Source organism: Hordeum vulgare, chromosome 7H (assembly GCF_904849725.1).
Source record: "Hordeum vulgare subsp. vulgare chromosome 7H, MorexV3_pseudomolecules_assembly, whole genome shotgun sequence".
Lineage (NCBI taxonomy): Eukaryota > Viridiplantae > Streptophyta > Magnoliopsida > Poales > Poaceae > Hordeum > Hordeum vulgare.
The window spans coordinates 102,266,471-102,283,746 of NC_058524.1; the positions used below are offsets into that span (position 1 = coordinate 102,266,471).

At 41.0% G+C, this 17,276-nt stretch overlaps 1 long non-coding RNA gene across 1 annotated transcript; it reads right to left on the minus strand.

Annotated features, from left to right (window-relative positions):
• Nucleotides 1-11,314: 11,314 nt before the first annotated feature.
• On the minus strand, nucleotides 11,315-16,746 carry LOC123410819. The gene is made up of 3 exons (XR_006613103.1): nucleotides 16,401-16,746; nucleotides 11,726-11,798; nucleotides 11,315-11,643 (listed from the first exon to the last, which is right to left on the minus strand). It is a non-coding gene; the product is annotated as an uncharacterized LOC123410819 (long non-coding RNA).
• Between the last annotated feature and the right edge of the window lie 530 nt (nucleotides 16,747-17,276).

Here is a 17,276-nt window from a genome sequence, read left to right on the forward strand (position 1 = left end):
ATATGCATGTTGTTCCTTCCTTTAGTGTTAGCACGTGAACATCGACTAGGTGACACTTCACCATAATTGGGACCAAAGGAAGGCATTGCGGATTAATAAGTAGATAATGGGTTGCTGTAGTGCGAGAAGCTTAAACCCTAGTTTATGCGTTAGTTCATAAGGGGCTTATTTGGATCCACATGTTTCATGCTATGGTTAGATTTATCTTAATTCCTATTTCGTAGTTGTAGATGCTCGCAATAGGGGGTAATCATAAGTAGGTTGTCTATTCAAGTAATACCAACATCTAAGCACCGGTCCAAGCACAGATCAAATTATCAAAGTAGTGAACGTGAATCAACTCAACAAGATGAACATGACTAGACGAAAATTCACATGTGTCCTCGATAGCGCTTTACTTTACAAAAGAGAAATTTTATACTTGTCGTTTGCTACAAAAAGGATTGGGACACCTTGCTTCACACTCACTACTATTGTTACTTGTTACTTGTTACCAATTATCTTGATATAAAACTATCTATCGATGTTACTCACATCACTTGCAGAGCATACCTTGCTGAAAATTGCTTATCATTTCCTTTTGCTCCTCGTTGGGTTTGACACACTTACTTATCAAAAAGACTATGATTGATCCCATATACTTGTGGGTCATACAGACTCTTTTTGGCGCCATTTCTGGGGAGTGAAGCGCCTTTGGTAAGTGGAAATTGTTAAGGAAACATTTTCGGTATGTGCTAAAATTTATTGTTGCTTGTCAGTATGGAAGATAATCCTTCTAAGGGTCTGTTTGGGGTATCTTCGCCCGAACCAGAAGTGGAAAAAGTTGCGCCTCAACCTACTGAACCTACAAAAAATATTTACTATGAAATTCGTTCGGGTATGTTAGAGAAACTGCTAGCTAATCCTTATGCAGGAGAGGATACAACTCATCTTGATTTGCACTTGATATATGTAGATGAGATTTGCGGATTATTTAAGCTTGTAGGTTTATCTAAGGAGAAAGTTAAGAAGAAGGTTTTCCGATTATATTTGTAGGAAAAATATTGATTTGGTATAGGCTATTTGATAATATTGGAACATGGGACTCGAATCGCTTGAAGCTGGAATTTCATCAGCAGTTTTATCCTTTGCATCTGGTTCATCGTGATTGTAATTATATCTATAGTTTTTGGCCTCATGCAGGAGAAAGCATCAATCAATCTTGGGGTTGGCTTAAATCTATGATGCACACCTGCCCAAACCATGAGCTCTCAAGAAAAATAATACTTCAAAACTTTTATGCTCGACTTTCTTATGATGATCAATCCAAACTTGATTCTTCTTCCGCTTGTTCCTTCATGAATAAAACTATTGAATTCAAATGGTATCTTGTGGAAAGAATTAAACAGAACTTTGAAGATTGGGAACTCGACAAAGGTAAATATTCGGGTATAAAGCTTGAGTTTGATTGTGTTAAATATTTTATGGAAACTCAAACTTTTCATAAGTTTAGCAATACATATTGGCTTGACTCTGAATTAACAGCTTATTTCTATGAACCATTTGCTATTCATGTTTATCTCCCTAAGGAGAAGTGGGTTGAATTTCATCCACCTATGGAAGAGCTATTAGAGGAACCTATTAAAGTTAAAGATGGAACAATTATTTACCATGTTGATCCAGACGTGCCTACTGCTTACATTCAGAAACCACCTTTGCCTATTAAGATTAAGGAACACGCTAAAGCTTCAATTGTGGTTAATAAAAGCAATATTAAGACACCCAAACCTATTGAAAAAATAAATGTAGAACATAATATTGCTATGGTTACAGATCTCATGGTTGATAATATTGATGGAAAGGTTATTTACTTGTGTGATTAAGCTGCTAGAATTGCAAAACCTGTTTGAAACAAACATGATGAGTTAGATAAAAATAAACTAGTTGTTCACATGCATGTTGTTTATGTTAGGATTGGAGATCATTGCTATCATGGCTTGTGTGATATGGGTGCTAGTGTTAGTGTTATATCTTTTACTTTATATCAAGAAATTATGAATGATATAGCACCCTCTCATATTGAGTGGATTGATGTCACTATTAAACTTGCAAATAGAGACACTATTTCACCACTTGGGATTTTTAGAGATGCTGAAGTCTTGTGTGGAAAAATTAAGTACCCTACTGATTTCTTAGTACTTGGTTCACAATGAGATAATTTTTGTCCCATTATATTTGGTAGACCTTTCTTGAACACCGTTAATGCTGAAATTAATTGTGTTATAGAGAAGGTTAAGGTAAGCTTTTGTGATGTTTCTTGGGAATTTAATTTCTCTAAGTGCGGTAGACAACCACATGAGTAGGAACTATCTAGTAAAGACGAAATTATTGGTCTTGCTTCTATTGTCGTACCACCTACTAATCATTTAGAATAATATTTGCTAGACCATGAAAACGATATGCATGTGAATGAGAGAAATAAATAGATGAGATATTATATAGGCAAGCACCTATCCTTAAACACAATTTTCATGTTGGCATTTTAGGAGATCCTTCCCCACTTAAGGGAGATTCGGTGTTAAAGGAATTATGTAATATTTTGAAATATGCTTATCTTGGTGCAAATAAGATATATCAGGTTATTATTAGTGCTAACTTCAGAGCGAAGAAAAGGCATTACTTAAAACTCCGAGAAAGCACCGAGCTGCTATTGGATATACTCTTGATGTTCTTAAGGGCATTAGTCGCACTCTATGTCAGTACAAGATTAATATGTAACTAGATGCTAAACCTGTCATTGATCATCACCGCCGCTTGAATCCTAAAATGAAAGAAGTGGTAAGAAAAAAAATTCTAATGCTTCTCGGGCAGGTATAATTTATCCTATTGCTGATAGTAGATGCACTACTACAGGAAGGTCCTAAGATGACACATCAATCAGAGATCCTTCAACCAAAATTTGTGCGATCCATCAATCGCAAATGGTACAGTTCTAGCTCCGTCGCCAATATAGAGAACCGTGTGCGATGGCGGATCCATCAAATACGATTTAGAAAAGACTTATGTGTGTGATACGTGGCATACATTTGGTTCTTATGAATTGTTTGTGATTAGACAAGATAACACGAACGGTTAATAATATACATATGTGCGCGAAGTACGACATACAGTTCACTCGGATAAACTATTTGCGTTGTTCTAGCAAAACACAAACGTGTTAGCATAAGAAGGTGTCTGTGATACCTGACAAACAGTTCATTCAGCAGAATTATGCGGGAAGACCAATAGTAACCCAAACAATTCATCCTGAAAAGCTATCTGTGTTGTGGGAAGACGGTTGATGCTAAATAATTGTTAGCGATTGACTAAATCATTACCGACGCTACATAGGGAAGTGTTTTTTGACTGTACTAATATCGCAGATGTTTTATTATTATCACCCGTCTGCCTGATCATCACTCCATCCTCATCTCTCACGTCTTATCACCACATTCCCGCCCGAGGATTCCAGTGTATGCTTCGGCACCGCAAATGCATTTCTTTTGGCCACGCGTCGGCTCGATGAGCATGTTCCCGCGCACAACCACGCAGGTTTCTACGCACAAGACCGTACTACGGTTCTACCTTCCTGTCTGGATCGGCAAAATCCCCAAGAAAACCAATGTTTGTGAAAGACAACTTTTCCCGAGGTGGTTTTGGTAGTTCATAATAACACTTATTTCATTTAACTAATGATTATACTAAGTAAATTTCAGGAAAAGTTCAATGAATAGATTGCAAATGATTGTGAGGAGATTCCCTAGATGCAAGGGACATCTATTGGCAACAAGCCTCAAGACAATACATTTTTGCATTTTGTGAGAAATCACATTTGAGTCCATAGGAAAGCCAATACCATTAGAAGGGGAGAGGTATCTGATGACACACAAGTATAAGGGATCAGTTGTAGTCCTTTCGATAAGTAAGAGTGTCAAACTCAACGATGTGAAGAAGGAAATGACACGCAGTTTTCAACAAGGTATTATCTGCAAGTGTTATGAGTAACCGTGATGGATAGTTTTTTAGCAAGATAATTCGTAAAAAGTGACAAGTAACAATAGTAACAAGTATGCATCTAGATAGGCCAATCATTTTTATAGCAAAGGATAGGCCAGAAAGTACTCTTATATGAGGCAAACCTTGCCAAGGACACATGGGAATTTCTGTCTAGTCATGTTCATCATGTTGAGTTGATTCGTGTTTGTTACTTTGATAATTTGATATGCGACTGGACTAGTGCTAAGGAGATGTTCTTACTTGTACAAGAAGCCCTCTTATGATTACCCCTTCTCCCAAGGATCCACAACTATGAAAGAAGAATTAAGATAAATCTAACAATAGCATGAAAAGTGTGGATCCAAATCAGCCCCTTATGAAGCAACGCATAAACTGGGGTTGAGGATTCTATCACTCTCGCAAACCATCATCTACTTATTACTCCACAATGCGTTCGCTTAGGCCCATAACATGGTGAAGTGTCATGTAGTCGACGTTCATACGACAACACTAAGAGAAGCAACATCATACACATCATCAAAATATTGAACGAATAGCAACTTCACATGATTAATTATAACAAGAATTCTCACATGTCCTCAGGAACAATACTAAGTACTCACACCTCGTCAAAATGTTCAAGATCAAAGGTATAATAATAGTAATTAAGGATCTGGACATAATATATTCCACCAAGTGAACCAACAAGCATCAAATACGAGATGTAATCAAAACTACTAGTAACCCACAAGTACCACTCTGGGGTTTTGAGACAAAGATTAAATACAAGAGATGAACCAGGGTTTGAGATGAGATGTTGCTGGTGAAGATGTTGACGAAGATTGGTCCTCCCACGAAGGAGGAAGCATTGGTGATGACGATGGCTTTGATTTACCCCTCCAGGAAGGAAGTTTCCGTGGCAGAATCTATGTGTCGGTGAGCAAAAGGACCTCTGCCCAAGTTCCCGCCTCGAGACAATGCTTCAACCCGAAAGTATCCTTATTATTTTTTCTAGGTCAAAACACACCATATAGGAGAAGAGGGGGGTCGGGAGACCTGCTGGGGACCCACAAGGCAATAGGGCGCGCCTAGGGGTGGGCGCGCCCTGTTGGCTTGTGGCCAACAGGTGGTCCCCCTATGGTATATTTTGGCCCAATAATTCTTAAATATTCCATAAAAAAATTCGTGAAGTTTCAGCTCATTTGGAGTCCAGTGATTTTCAGCCTTTTTCTTGGTTTTCAATTCCAGAATTCCATTTGACGGTAATTTCCGTCTTTGTGATGTACCTTGCATATTTAGAGACAAAAGGCATAAAAATTGTATCATAATTAGGAATAATGGAGAATAATAATATAAATATCCATAAGAATTCATCATGCAAAATGGACGTATCAACTCCCCGAAGCTTAGACCTCACTTGTCATCAAGCGAAAGCCGAGCTCGATAATAATGACCTCAAAATTTGAGAGGGGGGTTGAGGGAGTCTGGTATTAGAGGGTCCTCGGTCCGCCTACCTGTCCTCATGGGTCGGGCTCTCTCGTATGTTCGGCCATTGGCAGAAGTGTTGTATTCAACATAGACTCTTCTGTAGACTTGACGTGTATACCAAGGAGATGTAGTAATCGGCATATTCCTTCTCTGTTCTAACCGACCTTGTGTAAAACCTGACAACCCGGGCATCTATAAAAGCCGAGGGGTGGTAGCTCGTAGGATAGATCAAGCCCATTACGATCACGGTTTACACCACAACATCGATCTCGTGGTAGATCAACATTTTACTCTATACTATCTCATCAATAACAACAAGAGAATGACGTAGGGTTTTACCTCCATCAAGTGGGCCCAAACCTGGGTAAAAAACCGCCCCATTGTCTCTTGTTATCCATAGACCCTAGATCCACAGTTTGGACCCCCTACTCGAGATCAGCCGATTTTGACGCCAACATTGGTGCTTTCAGTGAGAGCTCCACTACAGAATTACGAGAAGGATCGATGGCTCGCATTGTCATGAGCAACAAAATCCGCACTAGGGAAATCTTCATCCCTTGGCCGATCTAAGCGTTCGGCAGCGTCATGCTACACGCCGATCCCACCAGTCACCTGGAGTAGGTTGGGAATTTTGCCCCCAATTATGAGATTCGGTTTGGAAACCTAGAGTTCGTCGCTGATCCCAGGGGATATTTTATTTTGGCAACCCCCTTCCCTAAGGATTCTTTAACATCAAAGGAGGTGGATGTTTTCCTTGAAACAACTCGCGCTCGGGCTCCAGTTTCGGGTTCCGAACCGGACAAGCAATATGAATCACCAGCCGGTGATCACACCTTAGGCCCAGCTCCAAATACCTAGGAGGCGACAATGCCCCTGGTGAATCCCACAAGCTCCAGACTAATGAGCGACGTGGATATTGAGAAATTAGATGAGTTGCTTGGCCGAATAAAGGTCATGGGAGTGTCCCATGACCAACCATCGGTCTATGACCATATAGGAATCAAACTTGATGATAGGGAAATTTATGTCCCATCCATTACTCACCTAATCGCCACCATTGAGGAACCAATGGGGGGCTCACCCTCCCGGCCACCGGAACTCAAAACTATCTGTGTCCCGATATCCGGTAAGCCGGAATATCCTCCGATTGAATCACGCCCCAAATTCAATTCGGACTGCGAGTTGTCATGTCCGGTCAGCCATATGGGCACCAAGCCTGGCACTCGGGACTCTACGGCGGTCTCCGACACAATCGTTAATACCGGAGAAATAGGTGTTGTAAAAACACTGAAACTTTTCCCACCCACCTCCCAGTCTAAGAATCATTTGAGATCAAAGAAGGACCTAACATACGGGACCTCCGGCATGTTAGGAAGGTGCTAGGAGAATTTTTTCAACACTTCTAGTCTAGATTCCTGCTAAAAATAACTCGGATACCAGATTACAACTGCCATGACATTATAAACGTATTTTGGCATAAATGCCGAGAAGAGGGAATTTTGAATGCCCTCGCACGTCGCCGCATCCATAGCCTCACAAAGCTTTCAGCTCTAGTACATAAATATTGCACCATGGAAAGTACATGGCAAGCTGAGCAGCTGCATATGGAGCGAACCCACACCAAGCAACCCGGAAAAGCTCGGAAAAAATGCACACTTCAACAACAACCAATTAAATACGGTTTGTCAAAACAGAACAAGCCCCTTGACGGATCTTAAACCGTAATGGATAGGCTATTAGATAGTCCTTGCCCCATTCACTCTGTGTTACCTCACACCATCTCAACTCGCATACTTCGAGCCTGTTGGGTCGTGAGGCAGGTGGCTAAAAGCGGAGAACCTATTTTTGAGGACCAGTCATAGCGAAGGCACACCTACAGCAACGTTGATGTGCTCATAGATTATGAGACCATCTCCTCAAATAATCAAAGGAAAAGAGCTCTCCAAGAAGCCAACTAGGTGTTTATGGTGGAAACAACACATCCATGGGCAAACACACCCATCACATTTATGGAGGAAGACCAGCCTGGAATACGGTCCAACCAAACACTTGCCGCATTAGTTCTCAAACCCATTATATATGGTTTTAAACTATCTAAGGTGATGATGGACGGTGATAGTGGCTTAAACCTCATCTATGAGAATACATTGGAGAAAATGCAATTCGATCGATCCCGCATAGAGTGCAGTAGCACAAATTTTCTAGGAATCATCCCTGAAAAATAAGCTCGATGCACAGGTCGGATCTCCCTTGATGTAGTCTTTGGCACCCGTGAGAACTACATGTCCGAGGAGCTCACCTTCAACATCGTACCCTTCAAAAGCGGCTATCACGCCCTCCTGGGGCGGGAGGCCTTCACCAGATTCCAGGTCGTTCCCCATTATGGGTATATGAAACTAAAAATGCCTAAACCTAATGGTATCATCACCCTAATAAGTGATCCGGACAGAGCCCTACGGGCTGAAAATCAAACTGCGGCACTCGCCCTTGAGGCACCCTCAGAATCCCCCACGGCTGAAGAACTCACTAAACTAAGATCGGTGGTCGATAAGGATGTTGCAAGAGGCCAAAGTCCACATCCTTCAAGCTAGATGACGAAATAGTCAAATTTCAAGTACACCCGACGGACCCTTCCAAAACGGCGTCCATCGGAACACAAATTGACCCCACGATTGGTGAAGCACTATGCTTATTCTTGCAAGAAAACTGGGATATATTCGCGTGGAACCCTTCAGACATGCGAGGAACCCCACGAAGACTGGCCGAGCACAGCTTGAACATCATAGACGGCTTCAAACCCGTCAAACAAACGTTGCATCGTTTTTCGAACCCAAGCATGACAACATGGGCACGGAACTAGCAAAGTTGCTCGAAGTAGGATTCATCCGGGACATTAAACATCTGAGTGGCTAGCAAACCTGGTCATGGTCCCAAAAAAGGACAAATCTTGGCGGTTGTGTGTCGATTTACCAAAACAAGGCATGCCCTAAGGATCCTTTTTCCTTTGCCTTGCATTGACCAAATCATTGACGCCACTGCAGGTCACGATTCACTCTGCTTCCTCGATGCTTACTCTGGATACCATCAAATAAAGATGAAGGAATCCGATCAGGCGGCAACCGCTTTCATCACTCCCTATGGGATATTCTGCTTCAACACAAGGCCCTTTGGGTTAAATAATGCGGGCGCCACATATCAACGCACGATTCAAACATGTCTAGAAACACAAATCGGCAAGACAATTGAGGCATATGTGGACAATGTGGTCATCAAGACCAAACACGTCAGCCAACTAGTACATGAACTCCGACACACTTTCAACAATCTTCGACAATACGACATACGGCTCAACCCAGAGAAATGTGTCTTCGGTGTCCCGCACATAAACTGCTCAGATTCATCGTCTCTCATAGGGGAATAGAGGCCAATCCCGCAAAATTCCCAACCATATCCCAATTGGTGATACCAATGGAGCTGAAACACGTCCAAAACCTGGCAGGTTGCATGGCGACATGAAGCCGCTTTATCTTCCACCTCGTCAAAAAGGCACTGCCGCTCTATCGCCTACTCAAATGAACCAAAAACTTCGAGTGGACTGAAGAGGCAACAACAACCCTGGATGAAATTAAAATGTTGCTAGCAATCCAATACTGAGCACCTACAACAGGAGGACCAATGCTATTGTACACATCAGCCACAAATCAGGTTGTGAGTGCAGTACTCGTGGTTGAACGAGAAGTGGAAGACCACAAATGACGGGTACATAAGCTAGTGTACTATGTGTCCGAAGTCATCACCCTATGAAAGACTCGTTACTCTCACTACCAAAAGAAAGCATATACCATCGTCACAGCATCACACAAGCTCCGACACTATTTTCAAGAATGTTCGGTAACGGTAGCATCTGAGGTACCCCTGAATGACATAATCAACAATAAAGATGCTATTGGATGCATAGCAAAATGGGCCATTGAACTACTACCTTTGAAATTTCGTACAAGCTGCGTCGAGCTATTAAATCTCAAGTGTGGCCAACTTTCTAGCAGAATGAATAGAAGCCAAACTCCCTAAAGAGTATATCGCATACTCCCATTGGACGATGTACTAGGACGGTCCAAGACGCTAGCTGGCCTGGGGGTTGGTGACATACTTACATCCCCCACTGATGACAACATTCAGTACATTTTGCAAATCATGTATACTGATTCCAATAATGCGGCCGAATACGAAGCTTTGCTACATGGATTAAGAATGGCAACCTCGATAGGTGTCCAAAGGTTGGAGGTACGAGGAGACTCGAACCTTGCTATCTCCCAAATCAATGGTGAATTTGATACCAAAAATCCAAAGATGGCAGCTTATCGGAATGATGTCCTCAAAATCTTGGATCGATTTGAAGACTTGGAGTTCCATCACGTCTCCAGAGACAATACAGGCTGCTGATATCCTCGCTTGCATGGGTGCCAAACGAGATCCTATCCCAAAAAATATCTTCTTGGAGCCACTGTTTAAACCCTCCATGGTTTGGCAGGATGAGCATGGGGATATTGAAATTACAAAGGAGTAGTACAATGCTCCCCTTACAGTTGAGACAGATGATTACATCATTGGCAGATCTGCATTAGAAGAAACGCTCTCATCTTATGAGATCATGGCTATAATTGTACCATGGACCGAACCCTTCCTGGCTTACCTCCTTTGCTAGGAACTCCCTGATGATAAGAATGAATCAAGAAGGATAGTTCGACGATCCAAATATTACAAGGTTCACGAAGCGGGACTCTACAAAAAAATCACTACTGGTGTCCTCCAACGATGTATATCCAAGGAGGAAGGTGAACAACTCTTGGCTGAAATACATGCACGTATGGGGGCCATCACGCGACGGCTAGAGCCCTGGTAGGCAAGGCATTCCGAGTCGGGTTTTTTGGCCAACAGCTCGAGCGCACACTCATGCGCTTGTGCAGCATTGTGTTGGATGCCAATTCTTTGCAAACCAGTGCCACATGCCTGCAACAGCTCTTCGGACAATACCGATCACTTGGCCATTCGCGGTCTGGGGGCTGGATATGGTGGGGCCTCTAAAAGGAGAATCTAAGAAGAAGATATACTTATGGGTGATGGTTGATAAATTTACAAAGTGGATCGAAGCCAAACCAGTAACTCCTGCAAAATCCGGGCCGGTCATTGAGTTTGTATCCGACATGGTTCACCATTACGGTGTTCTGCGTAGTATAATCATGGATAATGGGTCCAATTCCACGGCTCGGGAGGTTAAGGACTTGTGTGCGAATTTGGGTATCGAGCTCGACTACGCTTTCGTTTGCCACCCAGAAACAAATGGACAGGTTGACACTACAAGAAGATCTACCTATAGAGACGTGTTATTTCATCTCTACGCAACCATAGAGTCGACATAGTAAAGCATCTTTGGAGCGTCTTCTCACATATCGTCTCAAACAATTTAGAGACGTCGGCAAAGCGTGTGTACATAGCACGGGACGCTATATTGGGACATTCAAAATCATCTCTATATATATAGAGACATTCTATTAGATGCGCTCATATCACGTCTCTACTCACATGGACATTTCATTCATCACGGGCCAATATTTACATGCGATATGTAGAGACCCTATATTGGTATCTAAATATACATAAGATTCTTTGTAACTATGGAATATTTTTCTTTAAATATTATCTGATAAATGTTGAATTTGTAATTCAGTTAATTTATCACGTCGCGCATGCATGTACAAAATGATTATTAAATACAACTATATAAAGACATCCGTCCATATCACCATTTGCATTTACAAGAAACGAATCTCATTATATAAATTTATCCACCCATATCACCAATTGCATTCACAAGCATCCCATTCGCACATTTAACATACTTAGTGACAAATCGAGTGTTCTAGTTAGCATGAACAAAAACCATGAGTTCACAGCTGAATCAATTCAGACAATTTCACAAAAGATACAAATGATTAAGAAATTATCCTAAAAACTACAAGAAAGTTTTCCTATTAAGCTAAAATATATACATAATCTATAATATTTGTTCACTTAAAGACTAATTCATCTGTAGTTTCTCCTGGGTCTTGGAATGCACTCCTTTTCTAAATCTTCGGATACCTGAAAAAAGAAAGATAAAGTTAGAACTTTTAGAACATAAGCTTTCAGTCTAGTGTAAGAAGAAATGGTGTCAGTTCACTACCACGTCATTCTTCAACTATGTTGTATGAATCATGTGGGAGGTCACTGCCAATAACTCTTCCATTCAGACCAACCTAAAACAAGAATATGATAATAATATATTAATGCTCATAATAGAAAGAGATGTGGCGTAGATACCAACTTCATCACTTCCCTCGGTTACAAATTCATTTCTCCAATCCTCTCTAGGGAATTTGTGCTTAGGAATGAACTCATCATAGCCATCTCATCTGTCATGTTTTCTACATTATCACCTAGTGCCAGCAGTGCAAACTAAACATTTTCTCCTTTATCAGAATGTTGAACAACAGTCAATCCCTAAGAGACTTTTATTTCACTCCAATGCTTAGCACCATAATACCCTCGAAGTTGTTTCGCTTCTTCCCATGCATGCACACTTTTAAATACTTCTCTACAATCTTCCAATGGAAGGATCCTAATGTTATCTTCTGTTTTGTTTTTCCAGTTACTCCTGTTGTTGAGATAAATATAAAAATCTCATTATATTAAGTATTAAATTAAAACCTTCCCTTTAATCGCAAGCACAAGTATACCATCACTTTCTTCCTAAGAAAGCACTAATTTTTTAGAGGGCTTTGTAAATTTTCTTCATCTACTTGTACACTATCAGTAGCCTGCACTGAGATATTAACGCTCAAAGTCGTCGCGGTACCCACAAGAATGTTAAAATCATATGTTAATCAACAAGCTAATGACAGGTAAACGTGTCCATAGAAATGCATGTCTAGGTCATGCATTTCACTACATTAAATAATAGTAAAAAACTTAGATTTTTGCATTCGTAGAACAAGCAGAACATATGATTTTTGTCCTCCAAAAGTTTCCAATCAGAATGGCACGAATCATGGTACTGCTATGCTTCTATGCAGAAAAAAAATCTTAAACACAAGAAACTCCACATATGTGTATTCGCATTGCTAATTAACTTTTCTTGTTGGGGACTACATCTCTTAAATTATTGATTTTTTTTTCATTTCTACTAGAATTAATTGCTCGCTATTCACTTTACTTTTGTACATGAATATTAGCCATAGCCTCATTTTGCTGTAGATAAGTGCTGAAAATACAAGAGGTACACGTACTAGTTACCGTTAATTTTTGTATAGAGTTTGCACACTATCTTAAGATGGGAAGTAATATAAGCTCGCTACTGTCGGGGGTGGAGGAGCTGCTGTAGGAGCTTTGTGTGCTCTGGAGCGAGTAGAGATAGCAAGCAGTGAAACAAAGAAGCCGTGTTGTGAGCATTTATCTGGAATGGCAGCGGTGCATAAAAACCTGAGAACTTGACTAACAATAAACGATCAATAGAAAACTACAGAGACGTCACAATTTCCTGCACCGGTAGTGCCTTCTAAGTTAAGTTCTATTTGTTACTGGATTAACATAAGTTCTTAACAGCCCAAAGGAGGACAATGTAAGTTCATGGAATCAGAGCAAAGCTACTTAAGCACATTGCAATTTAGGTCTTCAATGCCATCGGTGTGAGACTGGCGGTATTATCTCAAGTTCTTAACAATTGAAAAGGAGGACAATGGAAATTCTTGGAGTCAGAGCAAAGCTATTGAAGCACATTGCATTTTAGGTATTCAATGACATAGCTGTGGAGACTGATGACAAACTGAATTGGAGAACTATTGTTATCAGTACTTTTGGCTTGTTTAGCGTTTTTCTTTCGCAAGTCTGATAAGATCTGTACTTGGTGATTTTGGGACACCTGCAATGAGGTGACTAGGTGTTATGTTTTGGTCAATAATGGAACAAGAAAACTTTAGTTGGCTTGGGCTATTTAGTACTATACCGGCAAGTGTCATTTTTCATCACAAAGAATGTCTTGGGGCAACAAATCACTTAAGACCAATAGCATATTGTTACAACATAAGCCCACAAAATGTTTTGTAAATAGTCTACAAAATATAGTTTAGCCAGTACAAAACACTATTTGGATGTTCAACCCAGGTAACTACAGATTGTTTTCATAAATATGCTGCTTACATCTCTATCATAAGCCCAACGAGAAAGCAGTATCATGTAGCTTACTCTGAAAAGTTAGAGCCATGATAGATTTTGGACATTGTCGAGATGGCTTCTGATTCATCAACGGTTCACCATAAGGATCAACCTGATGAAAATTACTTTAATCACTATTTTCTATTTGTCCGAGCAATAACCATGTGAACTATAGACCATTCTCAATAAAGCAATGTCATTCATTTTCAATTAAATTAAACATCATGTGTGTTATGTTATGCTCCAAATGCTAATATAAAGAGGAAGGCCAACTTCTGACGAGCGAGCGGAGCGACGCCTGTCGCCGATACGGATCAGGGTTGACCTATGACACATGTGTTATATATACCTCTTGTAAGCCGCCGCACATGATAAGTGATACATCCCTAACGTATCTATAATTTCTGCTTGTTCCATGATCTTTTGGGTGACAATGTTACATGTTTTGCAACACTTTTATATCATTTTACACATATTTGGACTAACCTACTAACTCAGCGCACCCAGTGCCAGTTTCTGTCTGCTGATGTCTATTTTGCAGGGGCTTTTACCCAATTTTCCAAATCCTGAAAAAATCAAGAAAAAATATTACAAAAATCAGCGAAACAGAAGCTTCGGGATCACCGAAGGAGGGCCAGAGGGGGGCCAGGGGCCTCCCAGGCGGCCTGCTGGCGTGGCCAGGCCCTAGGCCGCGCCAGGAGGTCGCCTGGGTGGGTCCCACCTCCTCCAGTGCCCTCCTTCGCAGACTTTAGTGTTCCGTGAGGAAACCCTCGCAAACTTTCTCGAATCGCGAATTTCTCCATTGTTTCGCCGCCACAACGCTTCAAAGATCGGGAGCGTCAAGAGACCTCTTCCCGGCACCGTGCCGGAGGGAGGATTGACCTACAGGAGCTTCTCCACCGCCATGGACGCTTCCTGGTCGTGCCGTGAGTAGTCGTCCTTGGACCATGAGTCCATGACCAGTAGCTATGTGATGTCTTCTCTCCAATCTTGTGCTTCAATGGTTATTCCTTGTGAGCTACCCTATATGATCAAGGCATCTATGTAATTCTCTTGCTTTTTCTATGCTCGGTTTGTTGGGATCCGATGGATTATGAGATTATGTTTAGATTGTTATGAGTTATATATTTGATTATCCTTTTATATTATGTTGCTTAATGATTATTGCATGTTCTTCGTTGCTTTTTATTGCTTTCGCCAAGTAGTATATCGTAACTCCAAGAGGGAGCATTATGAAGGATTGTGGGTTCGGGTCCCTCGATGTCTAGTTTGACTGACAGAAACATGAGACTAGGGGATGTGCTTGTTGCCACAAGGGAGAAAACAACGATGCTTGTGACCACGGTTGCAAGGATTGTTTATCTTACGCATAGTTCGTTAATGCAGTTGTCCGTTGCTTTGAGTTTACACTTTGGGTGTGGCTCACAACTTAATACCGGAGAGATGTTCTGGATAGATATCTTAAGGTGGATGATTAGTAAGTATATGCTGATGAATAAACGGTCTACTTGTCTTGGCGTACTGCCATTACTATTCAAGCTCTAACTATCAAGGAACATAATTGGCATTGCGGTGCGATCATAATTCTGTCAATTGCCCAACTGTGATTGTTTATCCTAGCATAGTTGTTTATCGTCTTTTGGGAGAGAGACATCACTAGTGAACATCATGTGACTCCGGTCCATATCACCATCATTGTTTACACCTCCATCATTTACCGCTTTCATTTTCTTTTCCGTTGCAATCACTATTACCTTTCCGCTTGTGTTTTGATCATTTGCAAACTACAAGGCCAGAGAGATTGACAACCTCTTTATACTCGTTGGGAGTAAAGTTATTTGTTGTGTGTGCAGGTCCACGTCTTCCGTTAGTGCCAGGGTGAAAGACACCTACTTGTTGAGCCTAGGAGTCCTCCTGGTTCGATAAACCTTACAGTCTCCGTGTAAGGGAAATTTGTTGCTAACTACATCTCCACCTTCCTTTTGGGGTATCCAACAAGGGGCGAGAAGTATATACATCAACTCGTCATCATTAAGTCGATCAATTGTAATCCCCGGCGTTTGTAACCTTTCCCGATCATAGTGAAGTTTGGCTGGCTGGCGCGTGTGATTTTTTCCCCTTCGTCTTGGAGGGGGTTTCCACGTTTAAATCTTGTGTCCTTTTTCTTGGTTACATTCTTCATTGTATCGATTGCGTGTCGTATCTCTAACAATGCCAGTTGTCGTAAATTCATAATTCTTATGTGATGGATTATCTCCAGATATAACCCCTTTCGGGATGGTGGATTTTAATACATATCTTTTCTTGACTGTCGGTAATGAAAATTAAGAGAAGTCATGGCAAAAACTTGTTGTTAGGTCTGTGAGGGTGACATAGAATACTTGATGTTAGGTCTCTGAGGGTAACATAGGACACCAAACAGTTGCTGACATATTTTACCTTGCCAGGATTGATTTCGAGGCAAGCAAACAATTCACCAAACACTTAGAGTGCATTGCCTACTTGCAGAAGTAAGGAGACGAGCTGGAGGTATTGAACTTAGGAATGAGAACCAATAGGAATATAGGCTTGACATGCACCAATGAACGAGGCCATCTTGATTGATTTCATGGTAAAAACGGTAGAGGATATGGGATTCCAGGGATTACCTGTTGACGTGCTGAAGGCTGACGATGCTGGATGAAGGGGAGATGCGGGGAGGTGTAGTGAAAGAACACGCCGCTGATAATCGTCCTGGATGCGCCTTGGGGACGGTGATGATGACATGAAGAGGAGACGTTGTTTGTGACGGCGAGGAGTGAGGACTATTGATGCTGACGGGGCTCCAAGGATGCATCTACTGAGATTGCCGATGGAGGAGAACAGGCATCAGCAGCCGGTGGAGCTTATGGTGGAGGGGATTGCTTCTTAGTTAAGGTTGCCGCCTTGTGGGTGCATGAATGGGTGGCGTGCTGGTTGTGTGATACCGGCGTAGATTGGAATCCACAGGTTGAAGAAACGGGGAGCTGGGGAGATGGGGGAGATGGTTATATGGGCAAATATAGGAGCGAAGAAAATCACAGACGGGAAGTATTAGGCGATAAAATAAATAATTCGGAGCGCCAAAATTTGTTAAGCCGAAATTGTCGAGGAACACCAAACGAAGCCCCAGTTAACCATATATGAATAAATAGTATTTTGAGATTTTGTTTATTGTATAAATTTGTATTCATTTTCTTTTTTAAACCAGATCAAACATTATTCATAAATATCTATATACCTTATATATATATATATATATATATATATATATTCTTCACCCCATCTATTTGAACATCAATGCATCGTAATTTTACGTTACGTAATTTTTTTTCTTATTCCATACGTAAAAAGAGACAGTAAGAAAATATATAATCATCGTAAAAAATATTTTTGTTACGTAAAATTACAAACGTAAAAATATAGTGTAAAATATACGTAAAATACATATTTTCTTGTCTTACAGCTTATATTTTTTATTTTTTTTTTGTCAAATTTTACATAGT